This window comes from Myotis myotis, unplaced genomic scaffold (assembly GCF_014108235.1).
Source record: "Myotis myotis isolate mMyoMyo1 unplaced genomic scaffold, mMyoMyo1.p scaffold_m19_p_11, whole genome shotgun sequence".
In the NCBI taxonomy this organism is placed as follows: domain Eukaryota; kingdom Metazoa; phylum Chordata; class Mammalia; order Chiroptera; family Vespertilionidae; genus Myotis; species Myotis myotis.
Window position 1 is genome coordinate 48,930,802 of NW_023416315.1, and position 15,407 is coordinate 48,946,208.

At 37.7% G+C, this 15,407-nt stretch overlaps 1 protein-coding gene and 1 pseudogene across 1 annotated transcript in view; one reads left to right on the forward strand and one right to left on the reverse strand.

The window, feature by feature from the left end:
- The window catches only part of CNTNAP2 (contactin associated protein 2), a 1,817,652-nt gene that overhangs the window by 1,057,476 nt on the left and 744,769 nt on the right, over positions 1–15,407 (reverse strand). The window lies entirely within an intron of this gene.
- LOC118666294 lies at positions 1,746–2,279 on the forward strand (annotated as a pseudogene).

Consider the following 15,407-nt stretch of genomic DNA (forward strand, 5'->3'; position numbering starts at 1 on the left):
CATAGTTGTATAAGGAATGGTTCACTTATACTAGGGTTCATTCGCATATATTCAGTTTGTCCCTGAATGGTTCAACTAACTTCTGAGCCTTCTGTGAAGAGCCCACACATTCTGCTGTCATCTAAAAATACTTCCTCTTCTCTCACAGCCACTACTTTATCAGAACATGATTAAAAGGAAATTTCCTATTAATATTATTGTTTTTATCTCTTTTAGAGAGAGAGGGAGGAAGGAACTTGCATCCTAGGTATGTGCCCTGACTGGGAATCAAACCTGTGACCTTCCAGTGGACTGGATGATACTCCAACCAGCCGAGCCACACTGGCCAGGGTCGTTTCCTATTATCCTATATAATAAAAGTCTAATATGCAAATAGACCAAATGGTGGAACAACCGGAACAACCGAATAACCAAACAAGCAGTGCCAGTCCTGATTGCTCAGCGCCATCAGTGGTGTGAGTGGCAGCTCTCGGCTCTGATCACCCCTGAGGGCTTCTCCACCTTGCACTGCTCTAGCCCCAAAGGCTCCACACCATCAGTGGGTGCAAGCGGTGGCTGCCGGCCCCAATCGCCCCTGAGGGCACCAGCCCTGCTTGCACCTGCTGCTGGCACTGGCCCCAATCGCTCTGTGCTGTCAGCGGGTGCTAGCAGCCTGGTACTGTCAGTGTGTGGGAGCAGCAGTGGTGGGAGCAGGGCTGCAGGCAGACAGGGGACTAGGGGCTGCGGTGGGAGGGGCCAGGTGGGGGTGCAGAGGATGAGCCGAGACCCACCCCTGTTCCCACTACAGCCTTGCAGCCCATAGTTCCTTTCAAGGTGCACAAATTTGTGCACCGAGCCCCTAATTTTTAATAAGTGTGTATTAAAAATGTTATTTTGAATAACTATTTTAATAAGACATTATTAATAAAACTACCATAATAATGGAATATTAAAGCATGTATTTTTCACTTATGGATATAGCAGAGGAAAAATTACTGAGGATATATTTAGACAAAATAATTCATAAGCTTAATGCTATACATTTTTAAAACCCTACATCAGATATTTTTCAAAGGATGGATTGAAAAATAAAATATTTTAGGCCTTGAATTGTCAGAGTATAATCTAAAAGTTGATGCCACACAGTCTGCGTTCTCAGAAGACAAAGCAGTTAAGTAACATCGACTAAATAATAATAAAAACAAAAATATAAGCTCTCAAAATAGTACAGGTATAATCTTAATTCTGCCACCAAGTAGCTGTATAAAGTTGCATAAACTCAAACAATGGGGACAAATACAACAACATCTTGGTAAAAAAAAAAAAAAAGCATCTGATAATAACTACTAAGAATACATTAGTCATAAAAAGAGTAAGATATCAAAAATGGTGACATGTAACAGAAGTATTATTTAGAGGAAAATTATAGTCTTTAGTATTTAACGTACGAAAGGGATAAAAATCAATGACTTAAGCAAAACACTTCAGAAGTTTGAATAAAAGATTAGAATAAATTTTAAAAATGTAGAATGTACCAGAAAAAAATTAAGAAGATAAGAGTGAAAATAAACTACAAAGATCAAGAAAACCAAAAGATGACCCTCTACAAAGTAAGTAAATTGGAAAATCTCTGGTGAGACTAAATTCTAACCCTCCAAAAAAGGAAGGGGAAAAACAACAATATTATAAATGAAGACAGGCCATAAGTATAGATAGAGATTAAAAATAATCTATTTTAGAAATGGACCTCAGGGCAGCTGTGGAGCATGTCGACCCCCACCCGGAGGAGACTCATGAGGGATTTCAAGTGCTTGCAAGAGGACCCACCTGTGGGTGTCTGTGATGCACCATCTGAAAACAACATCATGCAGTGGGATGCCGTTATATTTGGAAGGGATACCTTTTGACAATGGTGCTTTCAAACTAGTAATAGAATTTTCTGAAGAATATCCAAATAAACCACCAACTGTTAGGTTTTTATCCAAAATGTTTCATCCAAATGTGTATGCTGATGGTAGCATATGTTTAGATATCCCTCAGAATCGATGGAGTCCAACATACGATGTATCTTCTATTTTAACCTCAATTCAGTCTCTGCTGGATGAACCAAATCCAAACAGCCCAGCTAGTAGCCAGGCAGCACAGCTTTATCAGGAAAACAAATGAGAATATGAAAAAGGAGTTTCAGCCATTGTTGAACAAAGCTGGAATGATTCATAACAGACAACTGGTCTGTTAATCTTTTTCATCATTGTTGTGTATAATTTACCTCTCAGTAAAAGGCTAACAGATTTTAAGTGCCACCGGTTTTAAGGATTCTGCAGAAGAAGAAAAATCCTTCAGTTTAGAACCTATAAAAGCTTGTGTATCTTGATGAATGCACTTTTTATTACATGGTGTGAACTAAGTTATTGCTTACATAGATTTTTAATATATCCTGTTTGTATTTTTTTCCAAGTGTATAATGTTGGTGTGGCGTTTTCATGACAGAATATACACATTTTGTAAATAAAAAAAAATAATAATCTATTTTAACACAAGTTTTATGCAAAAAAAAGAAAACTTTAAAAGTGAACTGGTCACTATACCGCAAACCTGTAATATAACAAACATGACCCAGGAAGCAATATACTTCATAAACAAGCCTTATGAATATTAGGAAAGTAAAAGTGACAATTCAAAAATCTTCCCAGTGTTGGGAGACAGATCCTCAGGCGTGGCTTATGTTTCTGCTCATCTTGCGAGCAAGCGTTCATTGTGAACTATCTTTATAAACATAGTTGCATTGCAAACAGCTGGGGAGACAGGTATATTGTTCCTTCCGGGGAAGAGGGCACAGATTTGTTTCTGGACTAGTACAATATAGTATCTCTCTGGGGCAAAGGTCACGATAAAGGAATGAGATTTCTGAAGCTCAGGTTTCCTTAGCTTTGTTCCAAATGTGCTGCATGTTTCATGGGTCAATCTGCATCTTCTCCTTTGGTTTTATGGGGCAAGGGAAACTGATGTGATATGAAACTCATAAATAAATAAAACAACAAGGAAAATCTTCTGACAATAACCTTTGCTAATGATAATGCTGGGCATCGCTAGTAGAAATGCAAAATGAGACAGCCACATTGGATAACAGTTTGGCAACTTCTTAAACATACACAGCAATCCCACTGCTTAAGAAAAATGAAAATCTATCTTCACACAAAGTCTGAATGTGAATTTTTATGGAGCCTTATTCATACTCATCTCAATCTAGAAATCTTCCAAATATCAAACAGCTGATAAATGGAGAATAAAAGTGTGGCACATTCATAGCCCACAGCTCAACTGACTTCCTTCCACAATCCATCAAAGGCAAGAACTACTTGGGCTATTTTCTCCCATCTTTTCATTGAACTCCACCCTCCATGTTTTCCATTAGCCCAGTCTCCATGGTGTCCTTGTGCTAGTATACAGTAAACCCTTGATTTTGTGGACCTCAGTATAACAGACTAGTTCTTTAACTCACAAAATTTCAGGTCGGTATGTCATATGTGAAAATTATCACCCAGTTAATTTTAAATGCTTTTAACTAAGATTTGTTCAAAATTAAATTAACAGGTTATTTTTGGTTATTAATTCACTGTTATTTTAAACAAATTTCAGTGAATAGGCTATATATTGGGGGAAAAACAACAACAACACTGTAGTAATTTCGCCAGCATAAGTAAATATTGCATATCTACAACTATAGTCTACATATTTAAATCTAAGGGTCACTGCTCTTAGCGTTCCATGAATGATCAGCAGGTGATCACACAGCATCTCTAGCAGTGGTTCTGTTATTGGGTGCCATGGCTTTCTGTAGCAGCTTTAATCTGTAGCAGTTTTAATGCCTACCTGCCTAGGTTCCCACTTGAGCTAAGCCATGCTAGTCCTGTGCATTTGCTTACTCCTAGCGACTGATGAATGCAAGCATTTACTAAACCTATTTAGTATAAATTTAGAACTACAGTAATACATACAGAAAACCTTTCTGTGAAATTAAACTTTTCATGCATACTTAATTTTAATTACTCAAGTGTAATTTTACATAATTAAAAACAGGTAAATTAATTTGTCAAGTTTTTTTTAACATATGCATTCAGAAAACCTACTTTATTATGTAACAGACTTTCGGCTTTAACAGACACATCCTCACCCTAATTAGTCCATTACTTTGAGGTTTACTGTAATTATTTCCCTAAAAACTCCCAGCTTCAGTGCTTTTAGTGAAACAAAGTAAATGTCCTGACTTAAAAAAAAAAGAAATCAAGAAAAGCAAAAACAAAAAACAAACAACTTCATTTAACCCTACTCACTTCTTCAATTACAATACCATATCCTCCCTTTCTGACCTCCTAAAGTGCAGTGTCAGCTCTATACCCAGTGTCCAAGGGATTAAGTCTCATTTTCCACTTCTCCCTTTTCCTCCTGTAATTCATTTTCTGCACTAACCTGGTGAAGCCCAAGGCTCCTTTCTCAGTTCTGACCTTCTGCAACCCCTCCGGAGCACATGGTATCCTTATCATATCTCTTTGAGGCTGTGATCTCATTTTGATTCTGGGACAGAGATCAATCTATTCTCTTAGGTCTCTAACTTCTCAACCCTCCTCTAGGAGGTCTCATTCTAATCCAAATAATGAGCATTGATTTCCATATCCGTACCTCCAGCCCGAAATTGGATTCTGAGATCTAGGCCAGAATTTCCAACTGTCTGACAAGCATCTTCATTTGGACAGCTGGATGATGTTTCAAATTTAAAAAAAAAAAAAAATTTGCCCTTTCACCACCAAAGCATATTCCATTTCCTACCTTTCCCATACTGTTTGCTGACACTGCCATTGTCCTAATCTTCCAACCCGAATCTCTCGCCACATCTGCAACTTTCCTCTTCCTTCTTCACATCCACAATGCCCGGGTGCTGGGTCCTGTCTCTTTAGTGATGCTTTTCCACTCACATGGCCATTGTGTTTTTTCAAACCTTCACCCTCTTGACAGCTCTCTGAATATCCTCCCAGAGTCTAATCTCTTTCTGCTGCAGTTTACTTTACATATTACCCAGAAAGGGATTTTTCTAAATTAAAATTAAAACCTCCTTCTGTGAGAACCTAATTACTTAACTCCAAGTATAGATGTGGGTTGCCTTTGCTCACACCTCGCCAACTCAATAAAATGAAAAGAATAATATGTACAATTATCACCCTTTGTTTTGTTTATAGGATGCTAAATGATTCACTTAACAGATTGTTTCCAACAAATTAACAGAATTGACTTAGCTGAAGAAACAGGTTTATTATATTGGAGAGGCACATACACAACCCAGGGGTTCTTTTCAGTAAGAACCTGAAACAAGCCACCAGTTACAGCTCCCAATTTACAGAAAATCCATACAGCAGTTGCCATGTTTAATGCTTTCTTTATAACCAAAGACGCGCCTTTTCTTGTGCAACAGGGTGGTTATTTTACAGCCTCACTATATTCCCTTGTGCATATGAAAATGTCATTTGCCTTCTAAACGGAATCCTTTAACACTTTGCATAGATGACCATCACTTGAACTTCTGGACACATTTTTCTCAACTAAGGGGGTGGGGGAAAAGGGAACATGTAGACAGCAGGGCACGGTGAAGTTAACGAAATCTTCTGATTTTAAGCTATTGTAGCCAAATATTATCCAGAGAAAGTTTTGTTTTACCCCCTCCCAGAGCATTCGGATGTGATAGATGAGGATTTACACTAATTTTATTATTTTTTTCAAATCACTGAAACAAAGCTAAGAAGCAATAGGTTTTGAGAGCCGATTATACACAACCAGAGATTCGGGGGAACAAAAATTAGAGAGCTTATTTTGAACATGCCCTTTTGAATAGATGTAAAACAAAACAAAACAAAACAAAACAAAACAAAACAAAAACAAGCCAACATAGCTATGAGGTGACTTGAGAATAAGATGGTGCTGTACAGGTATTTCATTCAACCTGTCTTTAAAAATACCCTATGGAATTATCCAGAGGAAAGATTGTTAGAATGACAGCACACTGGGAAGAAAGAAAAAGGAAGTGAAAGTTAACCTCTAATGGAAAGTGCACATTATAAGGATAACCAAATATTATTTGAAATTATATGTCCATTTCCATATTTAACCATTATCGTGAAAATAAATATTTTTCTTTAATTATAATATTATGTAAATATTGCAAAAATAAAATTCTAAACCATTTTATTAATCGTACCAAGAGATCAAAGTAACAGAGTAAGCATATGTTATTCATACTGTGGTTTTCAGGGTAATTTACTCCAGAAATATTTTGTCACTTAATAAGATGACATAAAACTAGACTTTAGGCTTTAGTCACCTCATTAATATAGTTTAGATATTAGTATTCTACTGTCATTTATTTCTACTCAAAAATTATCTATTCACCCATGTTTCACATAAACACTTATGTATTATAGGGTTTTTATGTGCAGCTCAGGATCCTATGTTCAGTTTCATATTCATCCAGAATATCCAAACAGTGTAAATACTTTTAGGCTTTCTAGCCATATAGACTAATGATGTCAAATGATATATGCACTGAGTTGAGATACATACATATAGTGTACACACAGAGAGAATGAAAGAGATGGGGACATTAAATCACATGGCTACCTATAAGTTTGATATTTTTGCCTTTTAAATCATTTTTGAAATAATTTTAGACTCACATAGTTGAAAAAATAGTATAGCGAGTTCCTGTGTATCTTTCCCCTGCTGCTTCCAATAGTAAAACTCTACATAATTAAAAGTATAATCTTTTATGCCAGAAATTTAACACCGGTATAGTATTATTAGCTAAACTACTAGTATATGCTGATTTAACTAGCTTTTGTATCTACTCTATTTTGGGGTGGATGCATAAAACTTTTACCATTTTTATAGATTCATGTAACCTCCAACTTGTGAAATAGAACAGTCCCATCACAAAAGTAATTCTTTTAATTGTAAACTTAACAAGACATATGAGAATGTGCTTAGAATACCCAGTTTTGCTTTAAATTCTGAACTTAGTCCCCACTCTAGGGTGCATGCTTCTATTTCCTGCCACTGGTAAGCTACTTTGTGACTGTCATTGCGTTAGATTCCGGACATTAATGCTACTCATAAGGGCATAAAGAAAACAATAGAGACTGTATCTAAAGACTGTGCTTAAATTCTAAATGAGACAAAGTGCTCTCTTCAATTGGGATCAGGATTGGAGTTCAGGGGACATACAGAGAGGAGCTCAAGAGTACCTTATCTCCAGTGCAGCCCCACTGATTGCATTGCAAGTTAGGAAACCTAGCGTGCAAAAAGACACTTATGGGAGTGATGTGCTTCCTTACCATTTTACTGTGAAAGCCAAGTAGCTTTGGCACCAGGAGGACTCAATTGCATTTCTAGTGGAGACAAAGGGATTCAAAAGGCAGCTGGAAGCAAACATGATATCCAGGAAGGGCAGGTGGCTAGCAGTCCCAGGAAGACTGGCAGCTCCCCGCCTAACTGACTCAGTGAGGAACATATGCTCTGGTTTATGGGTACAGTAGGTCAGTGGTTGCTGGGGACTGGGGGAGAGTCTGTGGAAAGGTAGTAGCTGCAGCTAGAATGACAACATGAGGGATGCTTGAGGTAATGGAATTATTTGAAATAATTTTATGTTTTTCAATTACAGTTGATATGCAATACGAGTTTCAGGTATACACTCCAGTGGTTAGACATTATGTACAACTTACTAAGTGATCATCCTGATAAATCTGGTATTCACCTGACACCATACATAGTTATTAGAATACTAGAGGCCCGATGCACAAAATTCATGCAAGAGTAGGCCTTTGCAGCCCCGGCTGCTTCGGCCCTCGTAGCCCCGGCCGCCCCCCGCCCACTGGTCATTCCGGAAGGTCGTTCTGCCATCCGGTCAAATTAGCCTATTAGCTCTTTATCATATAGAATTATTGACTGTATTCTCTGTGCTGAACTTTACATTCCCATGACCATTCTATAACTACCAACTTGTACTTAATCCCTTCACATTTTTCAGCCAGTCCCCTGACCCCCTTCCATCTGGCGAGTGTCAAAATGTTCTCCAATATTTTGATTGTAGAATCATACTACAGTTTTACAAGATGTCACCTTTGGGGGATACTGGATAAAACAGGAACCTGAGATCTCTTTATGTTATTTCTTACAAATGCAGGTGAATCTATAATTATTTTAAAATAAAACTTTAATTAAAGAAATATTATATGTTGAGCACTATAAATGTATCAAAATCTGCATCTTGCCCAGCTGGCTTGGCTTAGTAATCACAGTTTGATTCCTGGTCAGGGCACATACAGGGGTTATGGGCTTAATCCTCAATAGGGGGCATGCAGGAGCCAGCCAATCAATGATTCTCTCTCATCATTGATGCTTCTATCTCTACCTTTCCTTTCCTCTCTGAAATAAATAAATATATATATATATATATATATATTTTAAAATCTGCATCTTAAAAAAGATTCACTTTTCTCTCCAAATGATATAAAATTTCTTAACACAGGTTTGCACATGACTACAAGTTAAGATGAGTGTTTCTCAATTCTATAGATAAAAAAAACTGGTGTATTACATTATAAAGAGTAGTATCATTAAACACCAAATACATACACCAAATATAATTAATTATAAACATGCAACATGACCATCACTATGATGTTCGATAAATATAATAAAATCATTTTGTTAGAAAATTAAATCTAAGGCTCAGGAAGAGTCCTTTATCGTGTTGTTAACCATTTTGAAAAAAACAAACAAACAAACAAACAAAACATTTGGCAAAATGACACAAAACTGATATTCAAATCACAATATGGCTATTGTAAATATTTTGTTATAGATAGAACAGTAGTTTAATGTGTTGTCTTGATAGAAATATCCTATTAAAATAATCCTATACAAACAGAATTTATAACTTATAGAATTATATACAAATAGAATTTATAATTTATAGAATTATATACAAACAGAAGTTATAATTTATAGAATTGTATACAAACAGAATTTATAATCAGTTTATATACAATTCCAAACACTTCTGCGCAGTGAAAATCTAGCCCAGTGAGAAAATTCTGCAATAAAATATCCATAATAGTAAGCTCTAACATGATCAAGTTATGGTGGTTTTCTAAGGAGGAGTCCAAACTTGCATTTCTGGTATAGTGGACATGTTACAACTGAGGACAGATCTAGAAGTCACAGAAGATTATTCCTGGCAGGCAATGTCTCACTGAACTCTCACAGTGAAGCCAGGCCAAAGAAATTAGAAACTTTATAGCCTTGAGGTAAAAGACAGTGTTTCCATGGGATACTATTTGTAATTTTGGTCACTAAATTGCAACAAAGAAATAATAGAAGGTGGGGGGGGGGCAATTAACTAGGGAACTTATATGCATGTATGCATAGCCCAAGGACACAGACAATAGAGTGTTGAAGGCCTGGGAGGGGTGGGTCCAGGGTGGAGGGGGTCAATGGGAAAAAAACAACAACACACAAGCAAATGGGACATCTGTAATATTTTCAACAATAAAGATACATTTAAAAAACAACAACAAAAAGTAATGCATGGCATTCTGAGCCATCAGTTCTTTTTGGTTTGTTTTTAAAAATCTCTGAAAGTAAAGCTTAATAATTTTGGCTTCTCATCATTGGCCATTAGAGGGAGGCTGAATGCTGCTGAGGGATGTTTTGCCACATAGCTGTAGATTAGCCAAATGCATGAACTATTCCGAACCTCGAATACTGCTGAACAGAGGATTTGAGGCTCTGCTCTCCCTCTCCACAGAGGTCCCTGTGCTTCAGTTATGCCAGATGCAATTAGGTACAGTTCATCTCTCTTAAATTCTCCAGGGATTTATTACAGGGGCCCTGGACATTTTCCCTTTCAAGTAGCCATAGATTGTATATTCAAATCAGTGTTCAATGATCACTGTACTTCTGGCTTTAATTCTGCTGCCTTCCTATGTCCATGGAAAACAGGATGTGAAGAGTGGGGAAAGCAGCAGAAGATAAAAATAATTTTGTAGCTTATCAGGAGGTCAGAGGTTATGTTGCTTTGCAGCCACCAGTCTGGCTTCACATTCCTGTGCCCCCAACATGGATTTGAGGGAAGACAGAGGCATCTTTTCTCGTGATAGCAACAGGAGACTCACTTCATGATGCAAAGCATGCAAAGTGTCTGTCTCAGAGCCAGTCACAGCACCAACTAAATTCATCCTGCTTCTTAAAGAAGAGCTGGGCATGCCACAATTTGCAGATATTCACTGGCTGGCTCTCCACCTGCTGACACACAGTTTGTATATTTAGCATCCAAACAAAACTACAGTGTGTTCCACTTAAAAATGACTTTAAAGAACTTCTGTCTATTTGCAAACCCAGGTATATTTAAAATTATTTTCACGGTTTGTTTTTCACCCTCAGACTTCATAACAAAAACCAGGCTTCTGTGCTTTTAAAGCCCCAACTTGCTTCAAAAAATAAAAATAGAAAAGCAAATAAATAATAATAATAGAACTCAGGAAGGTCTAGAGTGGGTAGCTGAAATAGCTAAATGGATATAGGATCTTCTATATGTGAATAGGGGATTTAAAAATATTAAATCTGCAAAACAACATAACCTGATTACCTGATATGCTGCAAAATTATTTTTCTCTTCTGCTGCTTTTTGCCACTCTTCACATCCTATATTTCCATCCTATTTCAATGGTAAAAGATTAAAAAAAATAAGAGAAAATAGGATTGTATGGCCATACTCAAAATGTATACATTAATACATCAGTGTGAACTGGATGGGCATCCTTAATGGTGTGTTAGAGAGTTCTTTCATCAACTTTCCATGGGTCAAAAATCCATCTATGTTTGATGAAAGGAAATAAGTCATCTATCAAATGGTCAAGGGGTGTAAAGCTTAAGAGAATACTAAAAAATGTATGCTAGAGACAATATTTAAAGATACAAAGCTACAAGGAGAAGCAAAATAAAACAAGATCAAGTTTGGTAAATAGAAAGTAAAGTTAAAAGTGAATTAGACCAAGATTAAAAATGGTGGCAGAGTAGGTGGATGCTGCACGGACATGCTCCCAGGAATGGTGGAATTACAAGTGAAATACGAAAAGGCTTCCTGAATAATTAACGGAAAACTCACAGGAGAGAACCCTGATACCCAAGGACCAAAGGTGGAGACCGCATAGAGACTGGTAGGAGGGGCGGAGGCGCGAAAGGGCTGGCCAGGCATCCACAGGTGGCAACTAAAGTCCTGGAGATATATCTCAGCTGTGGGGTCGGGGGGGGGGGGGGTGCCACTGAGAACTCTGGGATCTAATCCTGAAGCTGAGTTCCCCAGCAGAGAGCACAAAACTGAGGAGGGTATTCGTATAACATCTAACTGTGAAAAGAAGTGGGGTGCTGTCTGCCAGGGAATGGCAGCTGAAAGTTCGGGCACCCTCTTAAAGAGCCAATGCACAAAAATTCCCTGTGGAGCAACCCACCCTCTCCTCTGACAGAGGGAGGGTGAAGTGGACTGGAGCTGTGAGAACAGAACCCAGAGCTGGGGACTCAGGGGATAGAGCTCAGAAGGCAAGCACCACAAGTTTCCTGGGCTGAGTCATTCCCTCACACAGCGGAAGACACCTTTCCCACATAGACATCTGCCTTGCCTAGGGGGAAGACAGTTGACACAACCTATTGGACAACACCTTGCCCTGAGGCCACTTAAAAGATTAAAAGTAACAATGAGCCTCCAGGCAGAAGCAATTGCCCCACCCTGTTGAAAAAACTCTCACTACACCTAAGGATGATTGCCTGGGGGCATTTCAAGTCAGAATCCTATTAGTTTATAGACAGAGGCAATCTCTGGAGCAGCGGTTTTCAAACTGTGGGTTGTGACCCCTTTGGCGGTTGAACGACCCTTTCACAGGGGTCGCCTAAGACCATCCTGCATATCAGATATTTACATTAGGATTCATAACAGTAGCAACATTACAGTTATGAAGTAGCAATGAAAATAATTTTATGGTTGAGTCACAACATGAGGAACTGTATTTAAAGAGCCAGAAGGTTGAGAACCACTGCGAGTCTGGAGGCTTTGAGTCTTTGCCTGATCCAATTAGTCAGAAACAGCCTTTAAACTGTCCTGCACTAGAGATTGAGAGGTATAGAGGATCTACCTAATACATAGACACAAACCCAAACAGACAACCAAAGTAGGGAAACAAATAAACAACCCCCAAATGAAAGAACTAGTGAATTTTCCAGAAGAAGAGATAAATGAGGCAGAGATAAAAAATTTATCTGAAACAGAGTTCAGAGTAATGATGTTAAAAATGCTCAACAGTTTGAAAAAAGATATAGTAACTATGAAAAAAGAACAGTCTGAGATAAAGAATGACATATCACAAGTAAGGAACACATTGGAAGGAATACACAACAGATTAGGGGAAGCTGAGGACTGAATCAGTGAATTAGAAGACAGAGTTGAAAATATCAATCAATTGGAGAATGAAAAAAAAACCAACAAAACACAAAAGCATCATGCTCAGCAAAATAAGCCAGCTGGAGAAAGATAAATATCATATGATATCACTCATTTGTGTAATATAATGAACAACATAAACTGATGAACAAAAATAGAGCCAGAGGGATCAGCAGATGAGTGGATTAAAAAACTGTGGTACACAATGGAATACTACACCACTATAAAAAAAGAAGGAACTTTTACCATTTGCAACAGCATGGATGGAACTGGAAAGCATTATGCTAAACAAAATAATCCAGTCGGAGAAAGATAAATATCACACGATCTCACTTATATGTGGATATAATGATCAACATAATTTGATGAACAAAAATAGATCCAGAGACAAATGGTAGGAGAGGGGAGTAGGGAGGGGGCTTAGCGAGCAACCAAAGGACTTGTATGCATGCATATTAGCATAACCAATGGACACAGACACTGGGGCTGTGTGGGCTTGCCGGGGGTGGGATGGGTAGGGGTGGAGGGGGTCAATCAGGGGAAAAGAAGGCATATGTAAAACTTTAGACAATTAAAAAAAAAAAAAAGAAAAAAGATAGAGCGGGGGGGGGGAGGGGGGATATTCTAGAATAGAAATAATCCTGTTATTTGCAGATTTTAAATATTTTCTACAACTTTTGTGATAATATACTATGTTAGTATAGTTTTGGTAGTATTATTATACTTAAAATCCTTTTAATCTTGAAATATTAATGTTTATTGCATGTAATATTATTATATGTATGATCATTTTTCTTGAATAATTGGTGTTTATTGCATGTAACATTATCACATTTAAAATTATTTTTTTTGAGATATTAATGTTTATTGCATGTAATATTAAAAAAGTGAATTAAACCAGTAGGAAGAGGGAGAGATATATTTTTAAAACTCGTTGAGTTGAAAAGGCTAAGAGGTATCTCTTGACCCTAATTCACTGTGAACTATTACATGTTCAAATGTGAAGTGAGACATATAATACTTGACTTTAGAATGAATTATTAGAAATAAAGTGATCATAGCAAGAGAAATGAAAGCCCTACTATGTTTTACTTGGTGAGAATTGCAGTGGTCTTGAAAACATCATAAAAAAGAATCATTAAAAAAACTACATGAGCATTAAGAAAGGCTCAATATTTGACTTTTACCTTTTATTTATTTTTTTATATCTTAAATACATTTTATTGATTTCAGAGAAAGGATGGGAAGGGGGAAGAGATAAAAACAACAGTGATGAGAGAGAATCATTGATTAGCTGCCTCCTGCATGCCCCTTCCTGGGGATAGAGCCCTCAACCCAGGCATGTGTTGGGGTCCATCCCCAGCAGATCCAGGAGCTCCCAAAGGTGTGGACGGATTTGGCGAAGAAGGAATGACAGCTTTCAGTTGATCAGCATAGTTGGGTTCTCCAGCCAGGTTCGGTCTTGACTTTTACCTTTTAAACAATTGTCTCTATTAATTGAAAACAACAACAACAGCAAGGGGCATGTTTTATTATTAGGACAACAGACCAAGTTCTGGATGCTCATTGAACTTGAGTGATGCATTATGTAATCACATAATCATTTTAGGATTTTTGTCAAAATTTTGCATCTGTAAATCAAGGGCACTGGGAAGATTCTCATGTTGTCTCCCTATTTGTTTTTGTGAAATCACAAAACACTGCACAACGGTAACATGAAATGCATTTCTAAGGACACGGAGCCACAGTCTTTCTCTGTCACTCAATATCAGCATTGTCTGAAGTGTGTCCAGCTCCATGATTTTCTGTTCTCCCAGGTTTATGCTGTGATGATGATATTCAGCTGACTTCCTAAGTGAGGGTTCATCTGCCCAGCCCCTAGCACAGTTAAAAATTATTTTTAAAAGAGACACTGTGAGAGAACTTGGCACTGATGACATAATATTCCTCGGTTATTATAGGAAACAGAGATGTAACGTGCCCGTCCATTGCTCTCCGTACATCTCCCCTCAAACCTATGGCTCTGGGTATATCCGGAGAAGAATAACAAATCACTGGTAACGTGGCACCGCACAGCAGCCTGATTCTCCCCTTCAGAGGAAGCTGTAAATGGGTCAAGGCAAGTAGATGAGAGCTCCATCTATCAAGGCAACCTCACCCAGTGGTGCTGTGCGATGCACAGTGCGCCCATAAGACAGGTAATGAGCAAGGTCAGGAGGCATCTATTATTCCAGGCCAGACCCTTGCAACACCATTACCTCTCATCTTAGGCATTCAAACGGCGGTTTCCCACTGCTTCAATGAAGTTTCTAGAACAGAAAAATATTCTAAAATAGCTTACATAAAGTATTCTAAAAGTATTTATATACATATTCAAAAGCCTTCACTGGCATTTTGGTGCTTATTACATCAAGTGTGAATGTAAAACAAATCAACTTAGAATTCGTGATCATCTATGATATGTACAAGTCAATTTCTCCCAATCATCTTCCATTACCCACAGGTACTGTGCTCTACCTGCACTGTATCACTCCGTTGTCTTACTGCTAATCGTCTTATGTTTTATCTTTAAGCCTTTTCTCATGCTATTTGCTATAACCAGTACCTTTCTGACTAATTAACCATTTTCCTAGTTCACCTCTATGATTAAAGACCTATACCAATCACTACCTCCTTTATAACTGTTTTTGACCACAGCTAATCTGCTGTGATTCCTTATGGCTCTTAAATACCATGACCATCCGAAGTACTTTCTGTTTCGCCAGATAAGAATTTGTGCACTTGTTTTATTCTCATGTTCTATCTGAAACATGTCTAATAGACATCAACCATTTTGATGTATCTGTATTCCTTCAATTTAGATTTCTCCTTAGACATGCTAGGCAAAATG